This window comes from Ambystoma mexicanum, chromosome 1p (genome assembly GCF_040938575.1).
Source record: "Ambystoma mexicanum isolate Mex_15411 chromosome 1p, UKY_AmexF1_1, whole genome shotgun sequence".
Classification (NCBI taxonomy): domain Eukaryota; kingdom Metazoa; phylum Chordata; class Amphibia; order Caudata; family Ambystomatidae; genus Ambystoma; species Ambystoma mexicanum.
In genome coordinates, this window is record NC_090921.1 from 73,066,676 (window position 1) to 73,083,193 (window position 16,518).

Below are 16,518 nucleotides of genomic sequence, written 5' to 3' on the forward strand. Positions count from 1 at the left end.
GTGTTGTAGGCGAGCGTGTGGGCGTTCTGCACACTTGCCTCCTGTACTTCCCCCGTGACGCCCACATTTTCACGAGTTGTTCCCCATTCTGCGTGTGACGCCCCGTGTTACGCCTACTTTTGTTATGTGCGCCGCGCTATGTGCGAATTCGCTGTGGCCTTATCGCACGGCGTTCGATGATCTGTGCGCCAGCGTGCGCCAGCGTGCTCTGCGCACTTTTTCAGCGCACATCCCACATTTCGCGCGTGCACGGACTTCCATGAATTGATGTGCAATGTTTTCTGTGCGATAATCGCACTTGCACTGCGATTTTCACTATTTCTCTGCGAATCGCACGTTTTCGCACGCGTGCGCCGTTTTTTCGGGGCACATTCATTCCATGAATCGGCCTGTAAATCTCTCCCTCATGTGCGAGAGTTTCATGCTTTAGAAAAAAAGGCATTTTCTTCATAATGGAGGTGCCACTGAAATAACTTCATTATCCACACATGGGTGGTGGCAATCCATAGTTTCTCTGACCGCCCTACGGACATCTCTCCGTTTTCTCTTCCTCAGTGATCATAAAGCTCTTCCAATCGTCTTCCCCAGAACGTTTCCCCCGCATAACACTCCACTACTTATCATACTACACATCCCCCTCCCTTTCCTAACTAAAACATGAACAAAACATATCTACATTTATAAAACATTAAATAAACATACCTATATTTATGGAAATATAGCCTTCTTACTTATGGACAACATATTCATTTAGGTTCTTAAGAGCTTTTCGACTTCTTTAACTCTTTCCCAGACTGCTGTCCTTTCCACTCTCATTGAGCATCCTTCGCTCTCTCACACTTCTCTCATTGTCATTTGATGATTCTCCATTTCTTACTTGACTAATCTCTACTTCATTAATCTCTTCTACATGATCCCATGTTAGGGAGAATTCCCTTCTAAGGCTAATTTCCCCTACCTATAGAGTCCCACAGCAGCTTTGCTGGATTTGAGGGGTTTATTTTTTTCTCCTGCTAAGAGTGAGACCCTTTTTTCCAAACTCTTAGACAGATTGCTAGTGTGTTTTTTAGGGGTATACACGCATTTCACTGCAGTATTTTTCATTGCGTGTTTTTTCATCGCCGTTTTTATTTCGAAAAAAAACTCATTGTTTTTTTTTTTGGGGGGGTTTGAGTTTTTCGAAAAAGAACGGTGCTGAAAAAACCTGCGATGAAAAATACCGCAGCGAAATAAAGTAGAACCTCTTGAGGCTATCTTGTGTGCTTATGGTCTATGGGGCTTTTCTCACCCTCATAGGAATCATCTTTTTAACATGTGTGTTACACAGCACCCTCAGTGCAGGGTCTTGTAGCGACCTCCAAACATAGACTCCATACCCTGGAACTGACTACTGTCTCCCAGGGCATGTAAAGTCCCCATTGACTTTATTAGTCAATAATTATGAACTAAACCCATACAACCCATCTTACTATGGAAGTACTGGAAAGGGTTCGTAGTTTTTCCCTAGTGTTCATTTTCGAGGGGGTACCGTACAGTCCCTCTCTCCAAAGTTTCTGGCTGGTGGCAGTGGTTACTACCGTAAATATTCGACCGCAAATATTTCCCTATGGGATTTTCCCATTGTTCGAGGCTACCAGTTTTACTGACTGCCTCTAACATCCCGCCGGTTTATTTTGATATTAACTTTACTCCGGTAGGTTTTTATTGCCAGAACTTTAATAATATTTCTTTGTCGTGTCTTTCTCTGAAATCCTAACCCAGGTCGGGGATCCTTTGTGCATCCTTTTGGCGGGTTCTGCACAGAAGCCCTCCCTTCGGCGCAGCTGAGTCTGGGGTAGACAGGGTGTGTGGGAGGGGGAATAGGCACCCTGGACAGGGTTACCTAAGTAACCCAAGTCACACTCTGTCCTGATAGGCTGGGGGTTATTCCACCAGGATAGCCACCCCACTCTGTGAGTGACAGTTAGGCTGTATGAATGGGGGTCTTGTTGCATTAAAGCAGGGTCCTGAGGACTGGAGGACAAGACATCGCCACTGGAACTAAGAAGCTGAAGAGGAGAGAAGCCAAAGACATCTGCACCGACTGAACCACCGGTGAAGCCCTGCTGCAGATCATCACCACTTTTCTCCAACGACTCGAGACGATCTTCACCTGCAAGAGTCTTCTTCTTTTGAGCTGGTGGGGTCAACCAGTTCGCCAATCGCCTTCCAGGACCTGCCTTGGTCGAATCGCCAGTGCCAAGCACTAGGAGATCGGATATCCAGGCACCTGTCCAACACGACCGCGATTTAAAGGAGCGTACCTTTTATTCCGTTTTGGCAGCACAGCGGCTGGTTTCATCCCTTGGCAGTGCAGTAACTCGAACCTTCCTCCACGACGAGAGCCTCTCTTCCTCTGCTGGATCTCCTGAACTGCAGGAACTGCCAGGAACTACCGCCACCGCAGGAGCTTCTTCCACTTTCAGGGTACATTGTTCCGCCAGGCCTCCCTTTTCGTTGGGTATTGCTAAAGGTGTTTTAAATCCTTTACTTACCTTCTGGGCTGGCCGCCTTCTCATCTAACATTATCTTTCTATGTCCTGCAACCACCTTTTCAATGGTTTAACAAAGACTTGACTGCAGCTACTAGAACATTTTGAACCTAGGCACTTTGCCTTGTACCACTGACTCTGGCACAAATCTCTTGAATCTGGCTAAATCTGTTACAACTGCCTTCTCTAGATTGTTTCTCTTCAAGAAATGTGTTGGTGCACCTAAAACCACCTTCCCTTCCCCTTTATATTGCTGAAGTGCCATTTTACTCGGTTTTCACCGTAGTGTTGCTTATACTAAAGTATTGCCTTGCCTAACTTGTTCACAATCCAATTTGGAAGTGTTGCTGGTGTGTTTAGGAGTCTAACTCTGTATGACTTGTCCTTTTCCTCCCTCTGAAGAAATTGTTAGAGTGCCATTTCTGCTTGGTTTACACTGTGCCGTTTTGCTCAGTTTTCACTCTTGCTCAAACTTGTCTACAATTTAAATAGGGAGTTGTCTATACTTTTCCTGACTGTTTTAACTTACTTTAATAATGGTGATTTGTGTGTGAACATCAGAGTGTGTAAAATAAATATATATATATTCTTTTTGATACAAATCTTTGGTCAGTGTTTCCTTGTTCCATAGTATTGTAGTCCTATTGTGTAAACTCTGAATACTGCTCATCTCCCTCTTCTGATAAGTCTGACTGCTTTGCCACGGCTACCAACTAAATCTTTGTGGTACAGACTGATACCAAAGGAGATTTATTGCATATACCTGTAGTCTTAATCTTCTGTAGTGCTCCCTAAGGGAACTGCACAGGATTCTGCCTAACATCCCACTTACTCTCCGCAATCTTATTCTCATTCTTTCCTCTGATTGTAATAGTCCTGTTAAGATTTCATACAGCCCCACCCTCTAATCTAACAGCATTGTTGAACTGCTTGAGAACCTTCATTGGCCCAGAATATTTGGATAGACCTTTGCCACTTTTCTGCTGCCATTTCACCTCAGCATAATCTGCAATAGATACTTCACAATGATTTATCTTTATAATCCCCTTCAATTTCCTTATACTTCCTTTGTGTTGACAACATTTTTTCTGAAATGAAACCCCCATCCACCTTTTTAATCCCATCATTTCATTTAACCATGCAGGAGAAAATGGACTATTAGGTTCTCTGCCTCTCATCAAACCCTCTATTAGGTTCTCTGCCTCTCATCAGAAGGGAAACTCCTGTAGCACTATGTGGTGTCACATTGTATACTCCATATCAAGTCACGCAAATCCCTTCTCTGCTCTGAACTATTTGCTAAAGTTTATTTGATGCAACTTTCTAACACTCTGTTCATTCTGTCCACCATTCCATTGGTTTCTGGATGATATATAGAAGAAAACTTCCACTTGAACCCTGACAGACTACAACATTCTTGCATTACCTTGGCTCTGTATTTCAATCCGTTATCACTAAACACAACTTCAGGATTTCCTTCTCTCCTAAATTCTTTTTCTAAAAATCCTATCACAGTTCTAGATGTAATCCTGTCTATGGTGGCTCCCTCCAGCCAACGTGGGCATCTATCCACCAACAACAGCAAAAACGAAACCCTCGTAAGGACCTATAATATCTAATCTCAATTCCACCCATGGTCCTTTAGGCACAGTAACAGGATTAAGTGGTAGTTTATTTGTCGCCATATTTTTGTCACAGTTTGCATTGGGTGCACAAAATCTCACCATATTTTGATTTGATTTTTATTTTCAGTATTTGCAACATGCACAGGACAAACTTAACCGTAAAGCGGTGCAGTAGATATCAAAGCACAAAAGACTGAGAAATGGTACACCCACAAATTCCTGCTGTAGACGCCCCTCCACACTACTTAATTAAAATGAAAGATCTTGAGTGCATTACAGGCATACTACTCCATAACCTTGGGCTAAAGACAGCAAACCTATTTCCTCTTGAGACCAATGGAGGGAGTCAACAACAGCTGATCTCTAGATCGTAACATCCTTGTTGGCTGGTAGAGACAGATTTTGTCTCTCAAATAATCTGAGGCCAGTCTTTTTAAACATTTAAAAATCAGAAACGCCATCTTGAATTTGCTCGTGTCCTTCACTGCCGTGCAATGCAGTGTTCGAAGAAAAGAGGATACATGAACCGATCTACTTAGCCGAGCAATCGCGCAGCTGCATTCTGTGCTTTTTAAAGCCTATGCAAATGTTTGGCTGGAATGACCATCAGTAGACTATTGCAATAGTCCAAATGGGCATTTGTCATAGCACCCACCATAATCACAGGATCTTCACCTGGGATAAATGGCAAGACTTGCCGTAGCAATCGCAGTGAGTAAAAAAACTGCCTGCACTTTGGCACCAACCTAACCCTCGCTTCCAAGATTATCCTGCCAGATACAGCCCAGATTGTAGATCCAGGAAGCAAACCCAAGTTCTACGCCCAGGATGATAGGGGCCAGGGATTCTTTTGCGGACGTGATTTGATGTTTGGGTCCAAACAGTGTTAGCTCCATTTTGGATGCATTCAATTGAAGCTTGTTTTTAGACATCCACTCACTTACTTCTTTCAGACACTGTTTGACCCTACAAAATAATTCCTCAATATTTTCAATTTTGGTGAAAACCTTGGTGTCATCGACATAAGAATGATAGGTCACCCCATGACTCCTCAGAATATCCATCAAAGGCTGCAAATACAGTTCAAACACTAGGGGGGCAATGAAGAAGACTCTTGTGGTACGCCACACCACATTACAATAGGATCTGACATATATCCCCCCAATTCAACATGCTGTTGTTGGTCGGCCAAGAATGAACCAAACCACTTGTTGGCATTTCCATAAACCTTTCCTACCACTCTCAAGCGGTTGAGCAGATTGTGGTGGTTGACCATGCCGAAGGCCAAGGAAAGGTCCAGCATCACCAACAGTGATAGCTCATCTTGATCTGCGACCCTTAACAGTTCATCCTGCACAGACAACAGTGCCGTCTCTGTACCAAACTGATTGGAAGCAGTCCAACAGCACTTCCTTTTCTATGTAGTCCTGTAACTGACAGGTTACCATCTTCAGTAGAGTAAGAGGATGGTGGGCCAACTAGACCAAAGTTGACAGCTAACTATTTTTTAAATCATAGTTGCATCATATTTATTGTACAAATACAGTCACAGTTGTACAAAAAATTAACAAATTCAGCTCAATATACCAAAAACCACATCCCTCCATGTACTATTCATTCATAACTTACACACGCATTCATCATACTCACATACATTGGGACAAACTAGTGATATGTCATTGATATCACAAATACTAATCAAACAAATGTCAGTTTAACACTCTGTTATTTTACAATGTGACCCTCTCTCTGTATTCAGGGGTTAGAAAACTGTTGTCGACATATGTTTCGGTTGAGTTCTCTCAGCAAGGGTGGAGGTCCCCTTGTCCGGTAATTTTTGTCAACCTTCTTCAGGACGGAGTGCAATTGCCAAATCCGCGTTGCCTCTTCATAACACAAACAAGTTAGGGGTGTGTGTGGCTAAAGAGCCTCAGTTCTGGGAAATAAAAATATGAAAGACTGTATTAGTCTTGTCAGTGACCATTTTGTCATCTCTGTTTGTTTAAAACCTTTACATGGTAAAATATACAGCTGTGTTCCTCGGCTGTATGGTACCGACTCACCTCCTCTTGACTGCCAGGGGCCGGGGAAGCGGTAGTTGGAATCAATCCTGGCGTGTGTGCTCCCACTTGTGGCGCCTCACGTCATGTTTGATGTCCTGTAATATAATGTAAGGACATGGGCCTCAGAAAGGTGTCTAATATTATAGATGACCTCATATGCTGCCATTATATGCTCATACTCACTATTGTTTTTGTTATTCTTGTATGACCAGCTCTGCGGGACACATAGCCAAAAGGAACTGCCCAGTTGTCTAATTTCGTTATTAATGCGCCTGCAGAAGAGGAAACAAACCATGGGGAAGAACACGTCACCTTCTGTGTACAGCAAAAGTAGAAATAGCTTCCTTTAGATGGCCGCCTGCTTGGCTCAGTCACCGCAAATGGGCGAGCGCATATAAACGCGTTGTCAGGCTGAGGAAATATAAATGGAAGGGCGGTGTAGGTCACAGTACTGCTCGAGCGGCATGGAATAATCAGCAGTAACCTGGGGTGGCAGAGTGAGTGTTACTTACCTTCTGGCAACGTATGATCAGCAAATCATTTCTATCGCCGGCTGCAGAGGTCCGGGCGTGTAACCTGCGTCTTCTTCCTCGAGCGGTGTTACTGCCGTTACTAAGGCAACGTAGGTGCGTGTCCGGATTGGATAGCGATCCGTGTCACGTGTCCATTAGGAATTGTGGGGAATGGAGTCCTCTTTGAAAAAGACTCAGACAATAGGTGCGGGTGGACCTATTGAATCCCCACAATACATAATTCTAGGTATTTTAATGTATTACGTGTGTTCTTGATTGGTGGTTACTTACCTGGTGTTGCGCTTGGATTGGTTGCCGATTCGTGTTGCATGTGGACATAGAATTGTGGGCAATATAGTCCAGGTAGGGAATGGCTCAAATGCTGGAAAACACGGTATGGGCTTCATTGGGTCGGAATTCTTGTAATATCATTGGTTGCATATCTCCTCAGACTATTGGAAATATAGTAGGGGAGACGGAAAGAAGATTAATTGACACAATGTCGTTCTCAGTGGTTCTGGACAGATCATGCAGTATGACTGCCAGGTCCATTGATTTATTTACTGTTTAATGCATTCCATTCTACTGAAATTTTCAAACCGTGTATTACTGTATCTAAAGAATAGATCCATTTTTGTTCTAGACGGTGCAGGGCACTTGCCATGTCTCCCCCATTTTTGTTGAAATGGTCCACCAGGGGTTTGTCTGGTGTGTGGTTCCTGATATGATATGATATGATAGTTTATTTATACAGCACCTATAGACATTGTGTTTCAAAGCGCTTCAAGGCAAGGGAGGGAACAAGGGAAAATACAATGACATTCTTACAGGCCATGAACAGTAAGGATGTGAAATTAACTATCGTACTTGACCTGACGACATTTCAGATAGAGCAAGAGGTAAGACATAGATAAGGAAGGGAGGGGGAGGGTGGGAAGGAAATGGAAACAGACAGGCGACTACCGTACTAGGCCTGACGACATTTCTGGTAGAGCCGGAGAAAAACAAAAGGTGAGGGAGAGGGGTGCAGAAAGGTAGGGGAGGAACAAAACAAGCGACTATCATACTAGGCCTGACGACATTTCAGATAGTGCTGGAGGGGCGGTGGGGAGGAAAAAACCAGAAAGGGGAGGGAGGAGGAGACAGACGAGGTTGCTATCATACTAGGTCCAGGGACAATTCTGATTAAGTAAGTGCATAGAAGAAAGTAAGGGGAGGAGATAGGAAAAGGGAGAAGGGAAAGGAGGAGAGAACAGAGAGTTAGCAGTCAAAAGAGTGGAGAAGCAAGAGGGGAGAGTGAATACAATTGCAGAAGTCAGTAGTAACACATATTGTTGCAAGCTAGGATACAAGATGAAGATGGGAACAGCATAATTCGGGCCCACCAGTACAAGATGCAAAGGAAGTTCAGCATGAGAGTTGAGAAAGGATGACGCACCGTGAATGAATGAAGTCCATAAAAGTCAAATCCAGCATTGGCCACAAGACGGTGATGGTGAAACCAGAATTTATCAGGACAGACTCCTGCAGAAGTAGGCTTGAGGGTGGTGAGGGGGGAACAGGGTAGAAGAGTCCAGCAAAACAGGCAACATCTGTGTGCGAGAAAGGTGGGGGCACAAGGGAACATCACAGGGGACCAGAGGCGGTGGGGGTGGCCTGTGGGGACAGAGGGAGTAACACATGTTGGTGCATGCTTACCTGCTGTCTGAGCAGGGGGTCGGGCCCTGGATCCTCCTGGTCCAAACAGGTCAAAACAGGAATTGCCCCTTTCTTCGTCTGCCCAGGTCCAAACAGGAATTGCCCTTTTCTTTGTCTGGCCAGGTCCAAACAGGAATTGCCCTTTCCTTTGTCTGCCCTTCGCTTAGGACGCCCGGACGAGAGACGCCCTTGATCGAACAGTTAAGAGCAGGAAGGCAGAGGCAGGGCTAAGAATGTGGGTGGTGCTTAGGCCAGGTGACCTAGAACCACAAGCAGGAAGGCACCAGGTGGGCGGGGCTTGCTAAGTGGTGAAAAAGAGCGGCAGGCAGGAAGGCACCAGGTGGGCGGGGCTTGCTAAGTGGTGAAAAAGAACAGCAAGCAGGAAGGCACAAGGTGGGCAGGGCTTGCTAAGTGGTGAAAAAGAGCAGCAGGCAGGAAGGCACCAGGTGGGCGAGGCTTGCTAAGTGGTGCAAAAAGAGCAGCAAGCAGGAAGGCACAAGGTGGGTTTGACCTTAGGCCAGGTGACCTAGATCCACTTGCACCTGCTCCCCATCTGCAAAGGAAAAGAGGCAGGAAGGCACCAGGAGGCACCAGGTGGGTGGGGCTTGCTAAGTGGTGAAAAAGAGCAGCAAGCAGGAAGGCACCAGGTGGGTTGGGGCTTAGGCCAGGTGACCTAGATCCACTTGCACCTGCTCCCCATCTGCCGGATACAGGACCGGTGCTCACCGATTCTCACCCTGACCTCTCTTGTAGTTTTGCCCACATATAGTAGGTGACATGGGCATGATATGACATAGATAGCATTTTTTGTTTGGCAATTGGTGTGGCTTTTCATCATCCATGTCTTGGCCCCATATTGGAAGTTGTGTTTGGTCTCAGTCAGGGGGCATATACTACATTTGCCACATTTATAATGTCCAGTAATTGGGGGGAGTCCCCACTGAATCAGGACGGCTTGTTCTTTTGGTTTCTCACGATATGTGTCGACCAGCTTTTGCCGTAGATTGCAGTTACGTTTGAAGGCAAACATTGGTTTTTTGGACATGGCTCCTGTGTTTTTGTACTAAATCCCAGTTGTGGTTGATGATCTTTTTAATCTTGTTGCTGATAGGGTTATATGTGGTAACACAGACTAATCTCTCATTAGGTTTTTTATCCTTGCTTTGTAGGGTAAGTTCTCTGTTTGTGTTTGCAGCTCTTTTTAAGTTATTTTAATCAGATGTTTCGGGTAGCCCTGTGTGCCGAGTCATTCTTTTAGTTGTGTGGCATGTGTGTTGTAATCTTCTCTGTCCGTACAGTTCGATCGGATCCTCAAAAATTGTTCATATGGTAAATTGTATTTAAGACTCTCAGGGTGAAAACTAGAGTAGTGGAGCAGGGTGTTTTGATCCGTGGTTTTCCAGTATAGTGAGGTGGCCAAATTTCTGTCTTGTTTTTTAATCATCAAGACCAGGAAATTACCTGGTGTCGGCTCCATTCAATAGTGAATTTGATATTGGTGTCACATGTGTTGAGCCACTTATGGAAAGTTAGTAAAGATGTATTGTCTCCTCGCCGGATGATAAATACGTCGTCAATGTAGCGACGCCACATCTTAAGTTGTCCGCGTGCCTGGTCTTGTAATACTTCCGTGATGTGTCTTGACTCAAACTTGTCCATGTATAAATCAGCTACATGGGGTACGAAAGTTGCCCCCATGCTCACCCCTTTCTGTTGTTTGTAAATTTGATTTTTGAAGAGAAAGAAGTTTTCTGTCATTGCAATCCTAGAGCATTCTAGTATAAATACTGTCGGCGGGTTGTGTGGTCTGTTGCGTGTGTCTAGCACTTCTGCTACTGCTTCGAGGCATTCCAGTTGTGGGATGGACGTGTATAAGGCCTCAACGTCCATAGTGACTAGAAGATCGCCTTCTTGTACGGTGATACCTTGGAGAATTTCGATCATGTCTGTGGTGCCTTTGATGTAGGATGTCATGGCTAGGACAAATGGTTTTAGAAAAAACTCACTGTAGATGGATAGAGGTTTAGGTAAGCAATCTATTGCCTACACAATCGGTCTACCTGGTGGATTGTCAAGGCTCTTATGTACCTTGGGTAGTATATAAAATACTGCCTTCTTGGGATGTTCTTTGTTGAGAAATCTGGCTTCATCCTGGCAAATCCATTCTTCTTGTAATGAGACTTTTGATTTCATCTTGCAATCTTTCGGTGGGGTCATGGTCTAGTTTTTTGTATGATCTGGTATTGTTATATTACAGGACATCAAACATGACGTGAGGCACCACAAGTGGGAGCACACACGCCAGGATTGATTCCAACTACCGCTTCCCCGGTCCATGGTAGTCCAGAGGAGGTGAGTCGGTACCATACAGCCGAGGAAGACAGCTGTATCTTTTACAATGTAAAGGTTTTAAACAAACAGAGATGACAAAATGGACACTGACAAGACTAATACAGGCTTTCATATTTTTATTTCCCAGAACTGAGGCTCTTTAGCCACACACACACCCCACTCTTTTGTGTTATGAAGAGGCAAGGCGGATTTGGCGATTTCAATCCGTCCTGAAGAAGGTTGACCAAAATTACCGGACAAGGGGACCTCCACCCTTGCTGAGAGAACTCAACCAAAACATATGTCGACAACAGTTTCTAACCCCTGAATACAGACAGAGGGTCACATTGTAAAATAACAGAGTGTTAAACTGACATTTGGTTGATTAGTATTTGTGATATCAATGACATATCACTAGTTTGTCCCAATGTATGTGAGTATGATGAATGCGTGTGTAAGTTATTTATTTATTTATTTATTTATTCACATTTGTATAGCGCACTTGCAGCCCATGGACATCGAGGCGCTGTTACAAGTAGGTGTTGGATTCTTAATTCAGCAGATATGCATGAGACGAGAGGTCTTATGGATACACAATTACAGGCATAGTTACAAGTGAAGAATGATAATAATAATACAGTGACAGAATGCAGTCAGGTACGTTTCATACGTTTCATACAAAGAGCTTGGTTTTAACAGCTTTGCGGAAGGCTTGGTGGGATTCAATCATTCTGATGTGAGGTGGCAGTGCGTTCCAGTGGGTGGCGGCCCGCGTGGGAAAGCTGGCACCACCGGCGCGCACCTTGCGTGATTTGGGCGTGACAATCGTGTTGGAATAGCACGTTCTTAATGGTCTGGTGGCAGAGTGCTTGGTGATTCTTTGGGTCAGGTAGGGTGGAGCAAGTTCATGGAGGCATTTGTGGGTGAGGGCGAGTGTTTTGAAAACAATCCTCTCTTTCACCGGAAGCCAGTGTGCCTGTCTTCTGACTTCTGAGATGTGGTCTTTTCTCGTGGTGCCTGTGGCCGCCCTAAGTGCATTATTTTGAACTAGCTGAAGTTTGGCCAGGTTCTTATTGGAGGTCCCAACGAGTAGGGCATTACAGTAGTCCAGCCTAGATCCAATTATTGCCCTGGCAATGGTGAGGCAATTCTGGCGTGACAAGAAAGGTCTGGCAGCGTTGAGGACTTTCGAGTAATAGGCTGAGGAGGAGGCAATGGCATTGACCTGTCTATCCATTGACAAGTCGGAGTCTAGGTAGACTCCGAGTGTCTTCACATGATTGGAGACCTTGATGGGAATGTTGTCAATAGTGAAGGAAGAGTACTGTACACCGAGGTTCCCCAGCGTGGAAGGTGCTCCTATGAGGAGGAGTTCGGTTTTTTCACTATTGAGGCATAGCCAGTTGTCTGCCATCCATGATTGGATAGTGGAGTAGATGGTGGTAAGAGTTTTAGTATCCGCCAGGTAGTCGCCTGTGAGTGGGATGAGGACCTGGGTGTCATCCGCATAGTTAGTATACGAGATGCCCAGGGAGTCAAGGACGCTGAACAGTGGCCTCGTGAAGAGGTTGTAGAGCGTGGGCGCGATACATGAGCCCTGAGGCACACCGCAGGTGATGTGGCTAGGGGTGGCACAGGCTGAATCGGAGAAGACTTTCATGGCCCTTTCTTGGAGGAAGGAGGAAATCCATTCACAAGCTTTGGGGGAAAAGTTAGCTTGGGTAGCTAGATGGTGACACAAGGTGTTGTGGTCCACCAGGTCAAAGGCGGCGGATAGATCCAGGAGCAGAAGGAGAGCAGGTTTCCCTGCGTCTCTTAGATCGTCCATTTGGTTCTTTAGGTCCAAGAGAGCCGTTTCGGTGCCGTGTCGTGAATTAAGAGTACATGGAGGGATGTGGTTTTTTGGTATATTGAGCCGCATTTGTTAACTTTTTGTACAATTGTGACTGCATTTGTACAATAAATATGATGCTACGATGATTTAAGAAATCGTTAGCTGTTATCTTTGGTCTAGTTGGCCCACCCTCCTCTTACTCTACTGTTGAATCGCATGGAGGGCCATAGATGTTAATCAGGCTTCCCTTATTTTTTCTTGGGTTACCATCTTCTCCAGGATTGTTCCCGGCCACACGAGACCTGCTACTGGCCGATAATTCCAGAGACTAGCTGTGTCCAGGTTTTTATTTATTTTTTTATTAGTGGCGTAATGATGCCATTCTTTAGCTTTTGTGGCACAAATCTGTGGACCAAAGATTTGTTTATGAAATCAGTCATACTGTGACATTTCTTGAACCAAATGGGAACAGAGACTCATTTGTAGGTTTGAGGGCTATAACAAGTGATTGTACATAGTCCTCTGCTATCGGATGGAAGTCTAATGGAGCAAAAAGCTCAGCTGTCTCACCTTGTACTGGGCACGATGAAATCATCAGTCGAGGCGGACATAGACGGGGCGAACCTGGTAGTCCGAGCTGAAGCTTAGTCGGAATAGTCTTCTGAATACATTCAATCTTCTCCTTAAAGAACATATTAAAGATATTGGCCTGTACTAGGAGGGCTCAATAGATGAAACAATACAACTTGGCTGATAGAACCTAGACACCACTGCATACAAATCTCTTGACTGACCTTTTGCTTCACATATATCCTTGTGAAGGAAGTCCATCTGCGCCTTAAAGATAGGTTGCTTGTACTATTTACAGCCTTTTTGGCCCTACTAGCATCATCTAAGGTTCGGCCATCCATCCATTTCCAATCTGCTGGGATGACCTGTCTACGAAGAGGGACTCAAGATTGGGTGAACCAGGGTTGAGATATTTTCTTCTTCATGGGTTTCCAAGGTGCGTTTTTAGCACGTATTGCATCCAAAATCCTGGTCCAGCGGTAAAATATTCCTCACTAAACAGCGCAGCATCAATAGAGGCTAAAGTTCCCTTAACCTCTGCTCCTGGGATCTTAGGTGTTTACGTTTATGAACTAATGGCCACAGGTCTGTCTTTCATGTCCAGTTTTCTCCCCTTTGTACAAAGTGATCAGACCATTGAACAGGGACGGTCTCTAACAATGTAATACTGTTGCCTCTCATGAACAGTACATCCAGGAAATTGCCTTTTTTATGGGATGAAGCAGTCGCCAATGGAGATAATCCATGATTGCCCATAATTTCACAAAATTCTTTCTAATCTCGAGTTGTATGGTCATCTAACCAGATATTCCAGTCTCCCAAAAGTAACAATTCTTTATGTCTACTGCCTGTAAGAGTTAAAAAGGAGTCCAGGTGCTTCAGAAAAATCACAGCTGGTCCCGGGGGTCTCTGAGCCAGAACAATTTTCACTGAAAAGGTCGAAGACAGCCCAATAGTCACCTGTCCCGCCTGCGACCCATACTCCTAATCAAAGGTTTCTAGGTAGGAAACTTGCAGTGCGATCTATAGATGGCCTCTATGCCCCCCCCTTACCCTCTCGATTTATAAACTGTATCTGATAGTCTTCTGGCACTAGGTAATGGAGGGAGGCCTGTTAACCACCAGAATACCACGTGTCAGTAATACAGAGCATATCTCAATGATATGCATCAATAGGTTCTGCCACTTCGACTGCATGAGCCCAAGCAAATCTATCAATAATGAATGCTTCTTTCATTATTGGCTTAACCACTCCAGAGGATATTCTATGGACATCAAATATGGGCTTAAAAATCCCCAGATCCTGCATTTTACTTAATGTTCCAAGTGTAAAATGACCCTTGTTATTATCCAATTCTCTCAGGGTAAGCATATCATATTTGTATTCCCCAGTTATATTCCTGGTGCCTACAATACACAACCACTCAACTTCAATGCTAAATAACCTGATTTATAGATTCTCTATCTTCTCATTCCAGTGTCCAGTTCTTAGCAAGGTCAGCATTACCTGCCGACTGTTGCCCAGGCTGCAAACATGCCTAAACAGGCTTCACGTCACCACTTCACGCTTATGCAGGCCAGTTAAAGCCTAGGGCTCCCCTGCTGTCCTCATCCTTCTTGATCTCACTTCTGCATTTGACACAGTCATCCACTCCATCTTCATAAAAAGGCTCCATGACACCCCTGCTATCTCGGAGTGGGCACTAGAGTGACTTCCGTCCTTCCTGGGCACCTTCTCCTCCTCTACTTCCTTCTCCGCCTGTGGTGTCCCCCAGGGCTCTATCCTCTCCTCTTGGCTCTTTAACATCTACCTTGCTCTGCTTGAACGCCTCATCTCCTCCTTCTCCCCAACTTCCAGTGCTATGCTGATGGCACACAACTCTTTTTCAAACTTCCTGCAGATGCCCTGGCACCCTCCATCATCCCTGACTGCCTCTCTTCCATCCAGGCCTCGTGCACTTTCAATGATCTTTACCTCAATGCCAGCAAAACAGAGTGCCTTCCCATTGGGACCCCTGCACCTAACTTCATCCCTTCACTCTGGTCTTTTTCCATAGGCCCTCCCCCTGCTCCCTCTTCGGAAGCCAGAAACCTCAGAGTCATCTTTGGCTCCTCTCTCTCCTTCCTCCATAACATCAGGACATTGCCCAGAAGTCTCACTTTCAGCTCTTCCTTCTCAAAGTAATTCTGCCTTTCCTCGTCTTCCCCCAGAGGCTCAATGCTACCCAGGCTCTGATTCCCTCTAGGCTTGACTATTGCAATAACCTCCTCCTTAATCTACCTTCGCCCACTCTGTGACCCCTACAGCTATTCCAGAATAGGGCAGCAAGATTTATCCTTGGCCTCAAGCACAGGGACCCATCTCTCCTGCCCTACAAAGTCTTCACTGGCTCACGGTTGCAGCACTGATTACATTCAAATCCCTCTGTATCATCCACAAGGCTGTCTGGGGCCGGGACCACATTATCTGCAACTCTTTCTGACTAAATATTCCTCCTCTAGACCCCTGTGCTCTTCTGGCACCAATTCCCTGTGTTTAAAGCGATTCCCTAAACAGAGGGCAGGTGGTCGAGCGATTTACTCAGCTGGCTCCCTTCTTTGAAACAGCCTCCCCCTCCCTCTTCATCTTGAGCAGGACCTTCTTAAATTCTTGAAGTGCCTCAAGACCTTCCTCTTTACCTCCTCCTTCCCTCCCTCTCTCCCCTGCTAATCGCACAGTAGTTTGATTGGTGTGCAGGGCCCTTATGCATCCTCGGAGCCCTGACCTCCCACATTGTATCATGCCAGCTGCTGTCCGTCCTCTGCGCTTGCCTCAGCCCACCCTCCACTTTTGGAGGCTTGCACTTACCTTTTCATAGCACTTCACCTGCTGCTCTCCCACGTGCACCACATCACCTTTCCCATACCCTCTCGCTTCTGCACTTGCACGTTCTGAACACTCAAAAGGAATAATAGGTTTGTCTTCCCCTCCCCATTGTCTCTTCTTATATTGTTTTATTTAATTATTGAACATTGTTGTAATTACATTGTCTATCACCCCCTGTCCCCTGCCTGTTGCTCTGTGCTCTGTGGGTGCCTTGAAACAGTAGTTGCTTCCTGTATAAGAGCGTAACAAGCAAACAACAAATAAATACGGTACCACCCAATCTGTCACCCGGGTGTGCACCACAGGTGCAGCTGGGAAATGGAGTTCTGAAACTCCTAGATGATTCCCCAACACTGTGCTACCATTGTATTAAGGTGCAGTAATCACGTGAACGTGGTTTTCAATTTGCTCCCAGGTTACACACAATAAAATCTTAAAATAGCCGTCCTAATTCACGGCATGACTTTTTGTAGACCAATTTAATATGG

The 16,518-nt window shown here is 45.2% G+C and overlaps 1 long non-coding RNA gene across 1 annotated transcript; it reads right to left on the minus strand.

The window, feature by feature from the left end:
- Positions 1-4,325: 4,325 nt before the first annotated feature.
- LOC138450990 (uncharacterized) lies at positions 4,326-6,809 on the minus strand. Its single transcript, XR_011260193.1, has 4 exons — positions 6,732-6,809; positions 6,403-6,491; positions 6,220-6,314; positions 4,326-6,092 (listed from the first exon to the last, which is right to left on the minus strand). It is a non-coding gene; the product is annotated as an uncharacterized lncRNA (long non-coding RNA).
- Positions 6,810-16,518: the final 9,709 nt, after the last annotated feature.